Source organism: Calliphora vicina, chromosome 1, assembly GCF_958450345.1.
Source record: "Calliphora vicina chromosome 1, idCalVici1.1, whole genome shotgun sequence".
NCBI classification, from domain to species: Eukaryota; Metazoa; Arthropoda; class Insecta; order Diptera; family Calliphoridae; genus Calliphora; species Calliphora vicina.
The window spans coordinates 40,807,498-40,826,840 of NC_088780.1; positions in this window are offsets into that span (position 1 = coordinate 40,807,498).

The window sequence follows — 19,343 nt, forward strand, 5'->3', positions numbered from 1 at the left end:
ATATTTTTTAGATATTTATGTAGGTTATTGTGTTTTTCGGAAGTGGTCCTTATATGGGAGCTATAACCAATTATCGACCGATCTTCATAGAATTAGGTACAGCGATTTTGGTATATATGGGGATTATTCATGTGGAATTTCAACTTGATAGCGATATTTATAAGACATTTATGCTTATTTAAGGGATTTTCGGAAGTGTACTTTATATGGGGGCTATGGTCAAATATGGGCCGATCCACGAAAAATTTTGTAATATAATTTCTTTTACCACGAAACTTATTTTTGCTGAATTTCATGTGGATATTCCTATTTTGTAGGCATTTATAGACCATAGAACCATATTTCGGGAAAAAATTTGTATGGGGGCTAGGAGAAATCATGGACCGATTCTTATAATTTTCACCAGAGTTACTCCTTTTATCATAAAAGTAACGAGTGCAAAATTTTATGATTTTAGCTGCAATATATTTACAAAAAATGTCCAAAAATATGTGAAAATTATCAATTTTTTTTTGAGGTTGTCCCACATTTTCATTCATAACTTTGGTTCCACTGTACCGATTTCGCTGATTTTCAATACCAAACTGCTTAGGACAATAATAAACATTTTTCTTGCAACTCTACTAAGTTTGTTTGCGTATTTTGGACGTGAGCGTGTTTTACACAGACGGACAGACGGACAGACGGACAGACGGACAGACAGACGGACATGGCTAAATCGACTTAGAATTTCATAAGGATCAATAATATATATACTTTGTTGGGTCTCAGATGAATATTTCTCAATGTTACACACGGAATGACAAACTTATATATACCCTCATTCACCACTTATGGTGGTGGAGGGTATAAAAAAATTCACAATAGCGAATAGTATTTTTTTCCTTCGTGATTGAATTATTTCTGAAAGATGTTATGGTACTCAGTAATTGTAATCGAATTTTGAGATTGTATTTGTAACCGACAAAATTCGATTGGCGTCAAATTCGGTTGCCACAAAGAATCAGTTTTCTCTGTGTAGATTACAGTGCTCCAAAAAAAATAGAATTGCGAATTTTGATCGTCCCACTAGAACAAGAAATGTAGGAACAAAATTAGCACATTTTGATAAATATTAAAATAAAAATCAAATGTCGTTCGTTGGTAATTGAATCAGTTGAGAACGGCCAGACCGATTTATACAATTTTTTTTTAAATGATGGCCAACTTAGGTTTTTAAATGTTCACAGTTATCCAACTTATGTTTTTATTGAAAGAAAAATTTACCACGCCAATTTTCTTTCGATATATCCAAAATCGCAGGACGCAAAAGTTTTTACAGAAATAAAATTTGTCCACGTCATTTCCCAGCAAAAACTTCGCTTACAAAGCTACAAGTAATCCCTTTATTAATAACTTACTTTTTAAGTAGTAAAGTCTAAAAAACAAAAAAAAAATGTTATTGCATGTTTATTTTTAGAAAAACAGAAAAGAATATTGCATTACTGAGTGAAAAACATTATTTGACGCAAAATAACATAACTAAGTAGTGGTGTAGTGAGTACAACAACAGATTAGCAAACGGATAGTTGTTGGTTCGACTCGTGGCTGCGACTTATTTTTTTTTTATTTTTTGATTGTAAATAAAAAATTCTATAAATAACTCTACTAACAAAATCAATTGGCCAATAAGCGTTTAATCACGAAAAGGAGCTCGATCTGTAATCACTCATATTTCTCGATCTGTGATCACTTTTATTTCTTGATATTTCTGAGAAATCGATTTTTATACCCTCCACCACCATAAGTGGTGAATGAGGGTATATATAAGTTTGTCATTCCGTGTGTAACATTGAGAAATATTCATCTGAGACCCAACAAAGTATATATATTATTGATCCTTATGAAATTCTAAGTCGATTTAGCCATGTCCGTCTGTCTGTCCGTCTGTCCGTCTGTCCGTCTGTCCGTCTGTGTAAAACACGCTCACGTCCAAAATACGCAAACAAACTTAGTAGAGTTGCAAGAAAAATGTTTATTATTGTCCTAAGCAGTTTGGTATTGAAAATCAGCGAAATCGGTACAGTGGAACCAAAGTTATGAATGAAAATGTGGGACAACCTCAAAAAAAAATTGATAATTTTCACATATTTTTGGACATTTTTTGTAAATATATTGCAGCTAAAATCATAAAATTTTGCACTCGTTACTTTTATGATAAAAGGAGTAACTCTGGTGAAAATTATAAGAATCGGTCCATGATTTCTCCTAGCCCCCATACAAATTTTTTCCCGAAATATGGTTCTATGGTCTATAAATGCCTACAAAATAGGAATATCCACATGAAATTCAGCAAAAATAAGTTTCGTGGTAAAAGAAATTATATTACAAAATTTTTCGTGGATCGGCCCATATTTGACCATAGCCCCCATATAAAGTACACTTCCGAAAATCCCTTAAATAAGCATAAATGTCTTATAAATATCGCTATCAAGTTGAAATTCCACATGAATAATCCCCATATATACCAAAATCGCTGTACCTAATTCTATGAAGATCGGTCGATAATTGGTTATAGCTCCCATATAAGGACCACTTCCGAAAAACACAATAACCTACATAAATATCTAAAAAATATCAATATCAAAACAAAATTTCACACACATCCATAGTTTATATTTAGAAATCATACTACTGGATTTTGTGAATATCGGTCCATATTTGACCATAGCTCCCATATAAGGTCCACTTCCAAAAATCAGTTAAGTACTCATAAATCTCTTATAAATACATTTATCATGCTAAAATTCCACACAAATTATACTCATATATATAGACATCACTGTTCCAAATTTTATGCAGATTGGCCGATAATTGGTCATAGCTCCCCTATAAGGCCCATTTCCGAAAAAAGATATTAACCTTAAAAAGTATTAAAAACATATCGATATCAAAATGAAATTACGCACAGATCCAGTAATTTGAATCCAGTAATCATACTTCTGGATTTTGTGAATATCGGTCCATATTTAACCATAGCTCCCATATAAGGTCCACTCCCGAAAATCACTAATATCCTCATGAATTTCTTACAAATATAGTTATCAGGTTGAAATTCAAAACAAATTTATTCAAAATCGATGTACCAAATTTTATTATGATAGGCCCATAATTGGTCATAACCTCCATATAAGAACTACTTCAGGAAAACACATTACCGTGCACAAATATCCATAAAAATCTACACTCAACCAAAATTTTACACCGATCAGTAATTTGTATCCAAGAATCGTACTACAAGATTTTTTAAATATTGGTGCATAATTCGGCATAGCTCCCACATAAGGTCCACTCTTGCTAATAGCGTTGTTTATATGAAATTCTACAAAAAAAGCCCTTAAATACTTAGGATCATAATAGGTCATAGCATCCATATATTTAACCAAAATGGTACACAGATCAGTAATTTGTATTCAAAAATCATAATACTGAATTTTGTGAATATTGGTCCATAATTGGCCACAGCTCTCATATAAATACATAAAAATCACGTAAAAATATTCTATGACAATCGAATCATAATAGGTCATAGCTCCCGCAAAGGTCCCACAACCAAATATTTTGAAATTTGTCTAAATATATTTGTATACCCTTTTTTTTATACTCTGTTTCTTCACTTGAGGTTAAAAGGGAAAAATGTTGATCCAAACGTATTAACTAATTATTAAGTATATAAATTGTTAAATTTCATTTCACGAGGTCCAGACTTAAACTCGACAACACTTCCCCTTTGCGCATGTGAAATTTCATTAAAATCGGACTAAGGGTTTAGAAGTTACAGATTTATTTTCCTCTTTTTTTTCTCATACCACTGTGCGCCACTTTGACACTCAGATATTGTAGATCGTTTAACCCAGTTCCAACAAACTGTTAACGGTTACCTATGTAAGAAAATAATAATTTACACGAAGATTTAGAAAAATTAAGTTTAGACGACAATTTCTCAATTAAAAGACAATAATTAACTGTGTCAAACGTTCTAATAGGAATTTCAGTTATAAATTGCTGAATTAGATACAATTTTTTGTACATTTGAAAAAAAATATCTTCTTCGTAAACTAGTCTTTCTAACAATTGTTATATTATTTCAGCTTTTATACCATCATATTTAGGTGGAGGGTATTTAAGATTCGGCACGGCCGAATATAGTACTCTTACTTGTTTTATATAAAAACTCAAAATATCTAAATTCGCTAATAACTTGGCCAATAAGCTTATAATCAAGAAAAGGAGCTCGATCTGTGATCGCTCATATTTCTGAACAAAAATCGATTTTTTATATAAAAACTCACAATATCTAAGATCGTTAGTAACTTGGCCAATATCAATCAATAAATGGAGCTAGATCTGTGATCACTCATATTTCTGACCAAAAATTGGTTTTTTATATAAAAACTCAAAATATGTAAATTAGCTAATAACTTGGCCAATAAGCTTATAATCAAGAAAAGGAGCTCGATCTGTGATCACTCATATTTCTGAAAAAAAAATCGAGTTTTTATATAAAAACTCAAAATATCTAAAATCGTTAGTAACTTGGCCAATAAGCGTTTAATCAAGAAAAGGAGCTCGATATGTGTTCACTCATATTTCTGAACAAAAATCGATTTTTTATTTATTTATTTTATTTATTTTATTTAATAATTCAATAGATTACAAGCCTTTAAGGCCAATACATCTAGGAGATAAATATGACTATATATTAGACAAATTCATAATAACAAATTTTAATATAATTTTAGTATCCTTATAAATAAGATAAATCTAATTTTAATTAAATTTTATATATAAAAAAAAATTATGAAAAAATTATAAAAAAAACCCACCCCAATTTTGCACACAATATCGAAGTTAAAAAAAAAAATTAGAATATTGATGATAAACGCTTAGATCTTTGTTTTGTTAGTAACAGTAAATATAGGACTTAAATGTATTTCTTTGAAATATTCTTGAACTCTCTAAGAGATTTGTTAAAATTTCGCTCTTCATTGGGAATACAGTTGTTCCATAACCTTGTAACTCGGAACAGAAAAGATCTAGTCATATACAGAGATGAGTGATTTGGGAATATAAGTGTGTTCGTCCTAGAAGATCTGCCAAAGTTGAATTTCTCATGCAGATATGGAGGTTTACAATACTTAAAAATTTTATAAAATTGCATTATCAATCGTAATTTAATAAAACTTTCAAAATCTGAGCCCATTATACTGAAAATATGTCCAGAAACATGTTCTCTAAATAAAAACTCAAAATATCTAAATTCGCTAATAACTTGGCCAATAAGCCTTTAATCAAGAAAAGGAGCTCGATCTGTGATCACTCATATTTCTGAACAAAAATCAAGTTTTTATATAAAAACTCAAAATATCTAAATTCGCTTATAACTTGGCCAATAAGCAAGAAAAGGAGCTCGATCTGTGATCGCTCATATTGCTGAACAAAAATCGATTTTTTGTATAAAAACTCACAATATCTAAGATCGTTAGTAACTTGGCCAATATCAAACAAGAAATGGAGCGAGATCTGTGATCACTCATATTTCTGACCAAAAATTGATTTTTTATATAAAAACTAAAAATATCTAAAATCGTTAGTAACTTGGCCAATAAGCGTTTAATCAAGAAAAGGAGCTCGATATGAGTTCACTCATATTTCTGAACAAAAATCGAGTTTTTATATAAAAACTCAAAATATCTAAAATCGTTATTAACTTGGCCAATAAGCGTTTAATCAAGAAAAGGAGCTCGATCTGTGATCAATCATATTTCTGAACAAAAATCGAGTTTTTATATAAAAACTCAAAATATCTAAAATCGTTAGTAACTTGGCCAATAAGTGTTTAATCAAGAAAAGGAGCTCGATATGTGTTCACTCATATTTTTGAACAAAAATCGATTTTTTATATAAAAACTCACAATATCTAAGATCGTTAGTAACTTGGCCAATATCAATCACGAAATGGAGCTAGATCTGTGATCACTCATATTTCTGAACAAAAATCGATTTTTTATATAAAAACTCAAAATATCTAAATTTGCTAACAACTTGGCCAATAAGCGTTTAATCAAGAAAAGGAGCTCGATCTGTGATCACTCATATTTCAGACCAAATTTCGAATACTTATGTATATAAAAACTCAAAATATGTGCATTGATTTACATTACATTAAATTAAAACCAAATGTAAATCAAACATAACCCAAACCTATTTGAATAAAAATTATCATTCAACAATATTTTTTTTTCTTTTTAACTATTTTTTACTCATTTCAAACCGCTTCTCACAAATTCACAAATCGAACACAAGCATTTTTAATTTGACAGGACATCGTCTGTTGGGTCAGTTATAAAATATATCCATATTTTATTGTACAGGCAAATCCCGGAATAACGAACGATATATTGTCAGGCCCATTCGTTAAATTGAAAAATTCGTTATATCGAGATGTTTTTTTTTAATTTTGGACAACTTTTTCTATATTGGAATTAGGTTGGATGAGCGGTGTGACATTAGAAGGCATGAATATCGTCCAAATTTGTATAGGTATCTATAGTAGTTTTTACTAATTGTTCTTCTTGAGGATGGCTTGGTGCATTATCCATGATTAATAAGGCCTTCATTGTAAGGGATTTCGATTCGGAAAATGAAAATTAAACTCAGGGACAAACATTTTCAGGAAACACTTAGTCACGATAAAATGTTTTCATTTTCTTCAAAATACATGTTGAGAATTTTATTATTCCATATTTCATTCATCAAAATTTTTAGTTTTTCTTTCAATGAAATTCTTCTACGGTTTCCTATATTTAATACACGTGAATTATAGCCTGATTCGCAATATAGAATGAAAGATTTCGTTCGCATTCTGAACGAAAGAAAGCTGATTTTGGATTCCCTAACTTCATATTTATGTGAACGAATCAGTTTTCTTTCGCTTAGAATGCGAACGAAATCTTTCATTCGATATTGTGAAAACAAGCAATTAAAACCACTATAGAAAAAATGACAGCACCTATTATTAACCATTGAAAACGGTACTGTAACGACTTATTTTCTTATTTTTACATTCTTTACTACTTTTGTTTTGTATACTTTCTGTTCGTTATATTGAGCGTACAATTTTCGAAATATTCGCAATATAAGGTTGTCAATGCTAAAAATTTGGTCGTTTGTTTGATTTTGTTTGTTTTTTCTCATCATTTGTTATATCGAGCATACAATTTTTGAAATGTTCGTTATATAAGGTGGTCAATGTTACGAATTCGACCGTGCGTTAAATCGGATTTTCGTTAATGTGAGATTCGTTATACCGGAATTTGCCTGTATATGAGTTTTTGTCTACGTAGGCTATCATTAACCTATTCGCACTTATGACCAAAAAATTTAATTTTTTTGACGGCAGTTTCAAAACACCAATTTCAAATTTGTTAAAATTTTGTTAAACAAATTTAAGAATTTTTTGATCAGCACATTTGTTGGGAATAAAAATATGATAAAAGTATGACGATTTGAATCATGCGATTTTCGAGAAAACTAATTTTTTGGCCATTTTTAAACAAATGTGCCGAGTTTCCTTACTGTTAATTGGAAGTAAAAACTATTCAGAATATTATAGTCCAGGTAATTCTAAATGTAGTCTGAAAGTTTTAATAAAATCTTAAATCCTTAAATCGTGCAGGTCAAAGGTCAAATTTTTCAACATTTGGAATTTCTTATGGATATATAGCGAAATTTTATATATTTTTGGGCCGATTTTGATATATTTTTTTCATCTCTTATTCGAATTTGTATTTGGTTATAGTTTTTTGTCATGAAACGGATATCTTAGCAGTACAAAACAACTAAATATCCAAATATTTTCCAGTCTCTAAAGTATCCGCGAGGATTGGTATTACTTAATGAATATTGTTGTCAAAATCAAGAAGAGCTTGTAAAATCATTGGGACCTACTCAAGCAGCAATTTCAAAGTGAGCAGCAGGATTCATCCAAAACCAGGGAAATAGGGTACCATACGAATTGTAGCCAAGAGACCTTGAAAAATTATTCTGCATGTCCGAAAAGATGTTTAAACGATATAAAAGAAATTTATTTTTGATCCTAATCATTACTTGCGATAAAAAATGGTTCCATTACGATAACCCCAAGCAAAGAGTAAGAGATCGTACATGAAGCCAGGCCAACCAACCGAATCGACACCTTTGGTGGGAGCAGAAGGGTGTTATCTATTATGAGCCGCTCAAATCTAGCCAGACTATCACAGGGAACCTGTACCGAACTCAAGTTATTCGTTTGAAGTGAGGATTGTATTAAAAAATCCCAGAATATGCGGCAGATATGAAATCGTAATATTCCATCATGTCCATCATGACAACACTCGGTTTCATTATGCAATACCTGTTAAAACTATTTAGAATGAAGTGGTTGGGAAGTTTTGACTCACTCTAAAGCCGAGTCCTGACCTTTCTCCGTCCGACTACTATTTGTTTCGATGTAGAACGCTCACTCTGCTATTGGCTTCACCTTAAAACAGAGTATCCGAAATTGTCTTGATTCGTTGTTAGCCTCACATGATGAGCAGTTATTTTGGCTCGGAATCAATATGTGTCCAGAAACATGGGAAGATGTCATAGATAACAATGGCCAATACTTTGAATAAATTTATACTGTACAAATATTTCAATCTAAATACTTTTTTTTATTAACGTTTATTTATTTATAGAATCTACATTACTTAGGCCTGACAATAAGTAATAAAATCTTATAACTAAAATTAAAACTAAATGCTCTCTGACGGGAGCGTTGATGTTCGTATGGGCCACATCTGAGCGGGGTGGCAGATCGGCTCTACGAAGCCTTGATCTTGTTTGGGTTTGTGTGAGATGTCTTGCATGCGGGTTCGGGTGGTTCCGCAATTTCATGATGTATTTCTCACGGACATTCTTGAATTCATCTTTAACTAACGGTACTTGTAGGTCTCTATGGATGTTCTAATTTCTTGTGTACCAAGGTGCAACTGACATTGTCCTAAGAATTCTCGATTGGGCCCTCTGTATAAGTTCAATACTGGAATTACTGGCCGTTCCCCACAATTGGATTCCATATGTCCAGATTGACTTTATAGTCAAGGCTCAATTTTGATTGGTGATTGAATAACCAGTGAATGCTAGAGGCTCTTAACTTCATTTGAAGTCTCTTGGCTTCTATATGACGACGCCAAGTAAGTCGTCTATCCAATTGAATACCAAGGTATGTAACAGTATCTGTCTGTGGAATGTTTATGTTAAATCGAAATACTTAAAGTTGGAAAAAATCTCGAATTATTACGTCGTACATCAAATATGATTTGAAGTCTGCGGATAAAAAAACTATTAAAAAAGTTGAAATCGCGAAGAAACCATCCACTGTTTACAGATTTTTATTACTACAGAACTTTGAAATTTAAATAAAAGCATGTAGACAGCAGAGCTGTAAATGATTCATTCTAAATTTTAAATTAAATCTTTTCATAACAAAAAACAGTTAAGTGAAATTTGAACCAATTCAAACGAATTAGGCAGAAATGAATTTCAATTTATTTCCCATTCAAATAAATTTGAAAAAGGAGTTGTAATTCGTTTTAAATTCAAATGAATTGCAATTCGTTTGCGATTCAAATTAATTTGTCAAAGTGAAACGCAGTTTCCAATTCATTTGAATTGAATTTATTTTTAATTAATTCAAATGAATTTGAACAATGAATTGCAATTCAAATGAATGAAATCAAAAATGAGTTATAATCAATCAAATTCAACAGCAGATCTACAAATAAACAAAATTTTCCCATTTTGATAGGATTTTCGCTGGTACCTAATAATTCAATTCCTATTCTGCCGCTACCAGACAAATCCAGTATATCATGGGAATTTCAAGTCTGTCTTTCACATTAAAAATTAGTTGAATAACAAAACGACAGTGATCACTGTAGATTTACTTACAAAATTAATTCAAATTTCAATAAATTGAATTCAAAGTTAGAAATGAATTTCTAATTCTTTTTTCTAATTTATATGAATTAATTCAAAATCAATTCAATCAAAACGAATTGCAATTAATTTTTACCAAATTCATTTGAATTGACTTAAATTTCATTCAAGTAATTTTTTTTTGTTTGAAAAGAACTAATTCAAAATTTGATAGTTCATTGCATGAATAATTCGAGAATTAATTCAAAAATGAATGATTTATTTACAGCTCTAGTAGACAGCCCAAACTAATTAAATACAATCATCCCCTATTTCAAAAGGAATTACATTACCAATATTTATAAAAGTATTTTTACAATCGGACCTTACACATGACAATAATTATGCAATAATTTAGATTCTCCTTTTGTAGAAAAAAAAATATCTTTCCATCAAATGCAGTTGTATGTTTAATTATTGCATACAGACTATAATAATAGATAAATCAAAATAAAAAAGAAAACACATAATTTTCGGCTATGTCCTTAATAAATCCATTGGTGCGTCAATAAATTTTGCTAAAATAACAAAATGAAAAAATAAAAAACTTCGACTTGTTTAAATTTGACACACTTTTTTTCCATGATTTATCTGCTCTTGTCAATCAAGAGAATATTTAAACCAACATTTTTACACATTAAAGTGCTGCCATTAGAAACCCAAGCAGAAATTGCTTAAAAAAAAGAACTAAACCTCTGTTGCTTAAAAACCCATGTATGTAAGTATAAAATATGTAGTGATATATAAAACTTTCTTAAACCGTCACTAATATAAATGTGTGAGTGTATGAAATTCATGTAGTCATAAAAAATTAAAATGCACTAGATATATGAGGGAAATCAATAATTTTCGAGAATCGATGAAACTGAATTCAGATGGCTGGTATTACTTTTGGATTATATAAGTAGACCATAAAAAAACCTGTGAATCCAGGATCTTATGTTACTAATCTTTAATCTTATAAGGCTTTGATATCCAACATAAATTAGAGTCTTGACTGAAAATTATGTGGTGGTATATGAAAGAATTGATTTAAATTTTTCGAGAATTTGTGTTTTTTGCGAGTTCCATTCAAACGAAATTTCTTTAACAATTACACCTCGAATTCGGATGTGCGTTAAACATTTTAAAATGCTAAAGTTTTATGAAGTTTTTAAACAACTGTGGCCATGTATGAATGCTATCAATATTAGAATCAAATGAAAGCTTAAATTTAACTAGATTCCAAAACCCTGTGAGCATTAAATAAACAAGTAAGAATGTATAGTTGGTCAAGCCCAACCACTACATTAAATGAGCAAAAACGATTATCTCATAAAATTTGTATTAAATCTCGGGATTTCTCTCTATATGAAACTTATTTATGTTGAACTGTTTTTGGACACCAATAGTTTTGTGCTCGTTAAAGTTATTTGCATAAGTGGACCTTATACGTTCAATTATGCACCGATTGCCATAAAATTATGTCGCGTAATTTACTTGTAATTTGTTCTGCTAAATTGTATGTGCATACTAATATTTTAAAGAGGTTCTTGCTCCTTAAAGTCATTTTCGAAAGAGCACTTGTATTGGAGCTATAAAGAATAGCCATTAAATTAGGTTGCGTGATTTCTTTCCATATAAAACTAATTTATGTTGAATTTTTTCTGGATATCAACATTTTTGTATGATTTTGGAAGTCCGCCCATTGTTGTCCTAATTATAAGACTCAATACAGTATCCTGTTTTCTCTCATATGGAGTAAATTTAAAAAACTATTAATACTCCACCAATAAAATATTTACAAAACCGACAGAGATTGTTGTGAAAAATATGAGGGCAGAATCGAAATTTTTTGGAAATAAATCTGGCATTTCTAAAGGGCTAGTCCGATCGGCATAAAATTTGAATTGGGCATAGCCAAGAAGTATTCGAGTTTAAGTTATTAAAATAGGCCCTACAAATACTCCAGGGGCGGGGCTATAGGGGCTCAAAAGAGGGTGCCTTCAACATGTAACATTTTTAAACACGTGCAATTTTTTGCTTCCCATCCGATGTCAAAAAAATTTACATTTTTGGAAAGAGCTTGGCTAGATCTTGAAAAAATATACTTGCGTGTGCTATTTATCTCTTATAATTTCCTAGTTATAGGCATTACAAAATTGAAATTTTAAAATTTTGCCATACCTTGGTCCGCTTTTTTAAAAATATAGGGCGCACTTTTGGACCGAATGGACTTTCTTTGTTAGTTAGACAACTAAATTACCAACAACATACAAAAGATTTCAGCGCAATATCAATTATGAATCCAAAAATAACCGATTTTCAATTTAAAAATTAAAAAAATAGTATATTTTTGCTTTTTTTTGGACAAAAAGGTGACTTAATTCTTTTTTTTTATTAAAAAACAACTTTCTTTAAGAACATATAACATTTTTTTGTTTTTCTATAAAGTTTCTTTGGGATCAGAAAAACGAAAGCAGCTTTGGAAACCCTGATGTGTTCCCTATTTATACCTAAAATATTTTCCCAGCCCCGAAGGAAATGTGGACCCTATAGGCAAAATTGTAAAAAATACCGTTTTTGCGATTTTCGCTACAATTTTTAGGAATTGTGGAATTCGCTTTGACCATTTTACAAAGTTTTTTACACCTTGTTATTTAGAATGAGAAACTTAAAAAACGCTGAAAATTTCATTGAGATTCGCTAATAAATAAAGATTTTATTACATATTCATTGAGTCTCTAAAACTAAAATTTATATAAAAATTTTAATAGGATTGCAAATATTAGGAACAATTTGATACACATTTATTCCGAGCTATATTTTTTTTGTTTAGATAAGTTAATTTTTGGTCTTACAAAAAAAATTTCAAGTCAATATCTCAATTAGATTCAAAAATATGCCACTTTAAAACTCCGTCCTTCAAAAATATTGCACTTTTTCATACCAGCCGTTTAGAAATGCCAGATTTATTTCCAACAAATTTCGATTCTGTCACACTGTGGGACGCTAGCTATTATAGTTTTGTAGATATTGAATTTTTTTAAATTGCATTATATCAGAGGTGCCACGCCCATTGTGGCTACTACTCCTATTTTTGCTTCACATATTTATACACCCAGAGAAAAAACAATTTAAAATCAATAAAAAACTATATTTAATCAATAAGAAACATTAACGAAAGTCTAGTAATGTTGAAATTTTTTATTTAAATATGGAAAAATATTAATTTAAAGTTGAAAATTATTGATTTATCGTATTTTTGTATGGGTTTTCTATTTTAATGAACATTATTGAATTAATATGACGCGTTCTTATTTTTAAGTTGCAGCTTTTCCTTTAGTGTACAAACGGTATTGTTTCCTAGATATTTGATATTTTTTAAAATTAAGTTCGGATGGATGGTAGCACGCCCCCTTGAAATTTCAAAACAAAAAAAAAATAGTTCCTTCGAGACATACAGGAGCATACTATTATGTTCAGTGTATTTCAATAATGATATAGCATAATTACATAATAATTATTTACCCCCATTAACAAGAAGTCTGTTTATGTGTTAATTAATAGTCAAGAATGATAAACTAAAGATTACGCAATGCGCATGATTTCCCGTTAGATGACGTAAATGTTCAATACTGTGTAACTTTTGAACCGATGGATATGTTTTATAATGTATTTTTTTGATGCATAGATATTTTCTTGAATTTTTCTCCAGTTTTAACTTCATTTAAATCGGATTAGCAGTTGTTGAGAAATTTTAAGCAACCTTTACTTTGCGCACAAGGTTTATGAAGTTGTGCATATGATATTAAAATAAAAATTTAAAAAATGTTGGGTGTAATTTCATTCAAAAGTATACATGGGGTTAAAGAATACACTTTGGTATTTCTGGTGGTAGTACAATTTGTTTAAGCCATTTTGACCCGCAAAAGTTCTATTCCAGTAAAATAAAATTTGACTAAAATAAAGTACCTGTGAAAACATTTGATACCACAGCAGCAGTGTTGCCAGGAGCTGGCAAAAAAGGATGCTATATTGACCTCAAAAAAAGGCCAGAAAAAGCTAAACGGCTTTAAAAAAAGCCATGAAAAAAATCTAAAATATTATAAATTAAGAATTTAGATTTATATTTATTTTTAAATAAAAAATTATAAAATATGTTCAAAAAAATCATCGGCATTACTTAAAGGAGGTACTAAAAAGTTAAATACTGATTAACCATGTCAGAAAATGGACATTGTTAGTTCAATATTTGTCCCTTTATAGTTTAAAATATTCTGCCTTAATCTTCGTAATTTCATTAGCAGTTTAATTTTTCACTATCAATATGACATAATATATTTTTTTGGTTTTAATATTTCAAGTGTATTATCAACGTATAAAAAATCATTTTTGCGAAGAGTTTTCATATGTTAATCTTTGTTGCAATTAATTAAAATTTCAATTGGGTACGATAATGGATCGAATTCCTTGCATTGTATTACAATTTCAAAACATAAACTATGTAGAAGAAATTTTAAATCAGAAAACTGCTTTGTTGTATCCGCTGAATTGCCTACAAATGATTTATTTACTTATTGTACTTTGTGCAATACTGGTTTCAAATAAAAGTGGTATGCCAAATTACAATCAGTACATTAATCACTTAAATGTTTGGTTTTGTAGCATTGCTGGTTTGACGGAATTAAACCAAAATGGGTTTTAACTCGAAGCATAGATACACAATACTTTTAACGACTATTGACAGCCATCAAGTATGACAAGCCTTCAAGAGTAATGTGTAATAACAATTTAGTATTGAAAGAGAATTTGCTAGATATTTTAGCTTTCACATACACAGAAAAAATTATGACTAAAATATTTTCAAACAAATGCATGTTTGAAATCAGATTTGTATTTTATTATTTATTTTATTTGGTTTCATAAATATTTTAGTTGGTTTTAAATTTGATGGTTAACAATGCTAACAACTTTTTTTAATAATGAGAAACGTCTATTTGTTTTGTAAATATTTTAACATAATGTACTTAAAATCAAGCACGTTTTCATTTTGTGATACATTTTTATAATATTCAAAATATAGACAACACTTGTACATAACAAAATATTTTCTTTATTAAAATTTTGTTTGAATTTTTTTATAAACTCAAACAATTTTTTAAATTATTGAAAAAATGTTTGTTTACTTTGAAACAAAAACAAATTTATAGTGAATTTTGACAAACAGCTGTAAAATAAAAATAAATTATACATATATTTTGAAAAAAAATATTTACATATGTACACAATTTTTAAGTTTTGGTCGTCATGAAACAGACTAGGAGTTCAAGGGCTCAATAACTCCTCACGTTTCAAGATTGGTAAGTATGTATGAACTTAAAATTCTTTATTATATCATTGTTAAACATTCCGGTATAATTGCAGACGTTGTTAGCTTCCTATGACAGAAATTTGGGAGAATACGACATAATTGGTAAGACGATTGATTTTCATTAAGATGAATGTGAAAACTGGTTTATCTTCCCACAGGTGAACAATATCCATATAACTTGGATTCCCGTTTGCTGGATAGTCCGTAAGTGGGAGAAACTAGTTCATATTTTATATGACAGTATTTTCTATAGAAAATATTGTGTATAACAGTATTTTCTTTAGTAACTATTATATATAACAGTATTTTCTTTAGAAAATATTGTATATAACAGTATTTTCTTTAGAAAATATTGTGTAGAAAGTATTTTTATATAGAAAATATTGTATATAGCAGTATTTTATATAGAAAATATTGTGTATAATAGTATTTTCTTTAGAAAATATTGTGTATAAAGTATTTTCTTTATAAACTATTGTGTATAACAGTGTTTTTCTATAGAAAATATTGTGTATAACAGTATTTTATATAGAAAATATTGTGTATAACAGTATTTTCTTTAGAAAATATTGTGTATATCAGTAGTTTATATAGAAAATATTGTTTATAATATTATATTATAATATATAATTAAAATATTTATTGATTTTGAATTTAAATGTTATTAATATTTTAATTGATTTAATAAAAAATATTGTTTGAATATCTAGTCAAAACCAATTATTTGTTTCTATGGTTTTATTAAAAATATTGTTTGATTTTATGTGGAATTTCATATAAATGTTTCATTGATAGTTAAAATATTTTAATAAGAAAAAAATTTTTTTTTTTTCAATAAAATATTTACAAATTTTGTTGTTTGATTTTGTGATTTTTGTGATAGGTCCCATTTCAATAAAATATTCAATTGACTTTATGAATTTTGTGATTGGATTTGAATTTTTGTTTTTTCTGTGTATAAAATACTCTATTTCATTTTGAAGCACTTGATATTGGTAATTGTTATTTGTTCTTTTAATACTGCACAATTCTTGAGTATGTTGAAGAGCTAAATGAAAAACAGTAATGAATTAAAATGAAAATGGCTTACAAATATAAATTCAGCCTTTTTATTTACTCTTAAGTCTCGAAATTATTTAGCCTTTTTATACCCTCCACCACCATAAGTGGTGAATGAGGGTATATATAAGTTTGTCATTCCGTGTGTAACATTGAGAAATATTCATCTGAGACCCAACAAAGTATATATATTATTGATCCTTATGAAATTCTAAGTCGATTTAGCCATGTCCGTCTGTCTGTCCGTCTGTCCGTCTGTCCGTCTGTGTAAAACACGCTCACGTCCAAAATACGCAAACAAACTTAGTAGAGTTGCAAGAAAAATGTTTATTATTGTCCTAAGCAGTTTGGTATTGAAAATCAGCGAAATCGGTACAGTGGAACCAAAGTTATGAATGAAAATGTGGGACAACCTCAAAAAAAAATTGATAATTTTCACATATTTTTGGACATTTTTTGTAAATATATTGCAGCTAAAATCATAAAATTTTGCACTCGTTACTTTTATGATAAAAGGAGTAACTCTGGTGAAAATTATAAGAATCGGTCCATGATTTCTCCTAGCCCCCATACAAATTTTTTCCCGAAATATGGTTCTATGGTCTATAAATGCCTACAAAATAGGAATATCCACATGAAATTCAGCAAAAATAAGTTTCGTGGTAAAAGAAATTATATTACAAAATTTTTCGTGGATCGGCCCATATTTGACCATAGCCCCCATATAAAGTACACTTCCGAAAATCCCTTAAATAAGCATAAATGTCTTATAAATATCGCTATCAAGTTGAAATTCCACATGAATAATCCCCATATATACCAAAATCGCTGTACCTAATTCTATGAAGATCGGTCGATAATTGGTTATAGCTCCCATATAAGGACCACTTCCGAAAAACACAATAACCTACATAAATATCTAAAAAATATCAATATCAAAACAAAATTTCACACACATCCATAGTTTATATTTAGAACTGGATATTTACTACTGGATTTTGTGAATATCGGTCCATATTTGACCATAGCTCCCATATAAGGTCCACTTCCAAAAATCAGTTAAGTACTCATAAATCTCTTATAAATACATTTATCATGCTAAAATTCCACACAAATTATACTCATATATATAGACATCACTGTTCCAAATTTTATGCAGATTGGCCGATAATTGGTCATAGCTCCCCTATAAGGCCCATTTCCGAAAAAAGATATTAACCTTAAAAAGTATTAAAAACATATCGATATCAAAATGAAATTACGCACAGATCCAGTAATTTGAATCCAGTAATCATACTTCTGGATTTTGTGAATATCGGTCCATATTTAACCATAGCTCCCATATAAGGTCCACTCCCGAAAATCACTAATATCCTCATGAATTTCTTACAAATATAGTTATCAGGTTGAAATTCAAAACAAATTTATTCAAAATCGATGTACCAAATTTTATTATGATAGGCCCATAATTGGTCATAACCTCCATATAAGAACTACTTCAGGAAAACACATTACCGTGCACAAATATCCATAAAAATCTACACTCAACCAAAATTTTACACCGATCAGTAATTTGTATCCAAGAATCGTACTACAAGATTTTTTAAATATTGGTGCATAATTCGGCATAGCTCCCACATAAGGTCCACTCTTGCTAATAGCGTTGTTTATATGAAATTCTACAAAAAAAGCCCTTAAATACTTAGGATCATAATAGGTCATAGCATCCATATATTTAACCAAAATGGTACACAGATCAGTAATTTGTATTCAAAAATCATAATACTGAATTTTGTGAATATTGGTCCATAATTGGCCACAGCTCTCATATAAATACATAAAAATCACGTAAAAATATTCTATGACAATCGAATCATAATAGGTCATAGCTCCCGCAAAGGTCCCACAACCAAATATTTTGAAATTTGTCTAAATATATTTGTATACCCTTTTTTTTATACTCTGTTTCTTCACTTGAGGTTAAAAGGGAAAAATGTTGATCCAAACGTATTAACTAATTATTAAGTATATAAATTGTTAAATTTCATTTCACGAGGTCCAGACTTAAACTCGACAACACTTCCCCTTTGCGCATGTGAAATTTCATTAAAATCGGACTAAGGGTTTAGAAGTTACAGATTTATTTTCCTCTTTTTTTTCTCATACCACTGTGCGCCACTTTGACACTCAGATATTGTAGATCGTTTAACCCAGTTCCAACAAACTGTTAACGGTTACCTATGTAAGAAAATAATAATTTACACGAAGATTTAGAAAAATTAAGTTTAGACGACAATTTCTCAATTAAAAGACAATAATTAACTGTGTCAAACGTTCTAATAGGAATTTCAGTTATAAATTGCTGAATTAGATACAATTTTTTGTACATTTGAAAAAAAATATCTTCTTCGTAAACTAGTCTTTCTAACAATTGTTATATTATTTCAGCTTTTATACCATCATATTTAGGTGGAGGGTATTTAAGATTCGGCACGGCCGAATATAGTACTCTTACTTGTTTGATTTAAAAAATGCTATTTTGAAATTAATAAAAGGCTAGAAAAAGGCCACGAAGCTAAAACCAAAATTTCGAGACCAAAGAGTAAATAAAAAGACTAAATCTAGCCTCAAAAAGGCTAAAATGGCTACACTGCACAGCAGGTATAAACCATTTCTTAAAGACAATTATCCTACCAATATATCAAATGAAATGCAGCCCATTATCTACAATAGTTTGTGAATAATGATAACTTACTTCTTATAAAACTCAGAAAAAAAAATTTTTTTTATAAAATAATATAAAACATTTGTCCTTAACAGCATGCCACTACCACAATTACCAATTTTTTATCTAATTTTTTGGTTACCTTACTTTCAATATGTTTACTAT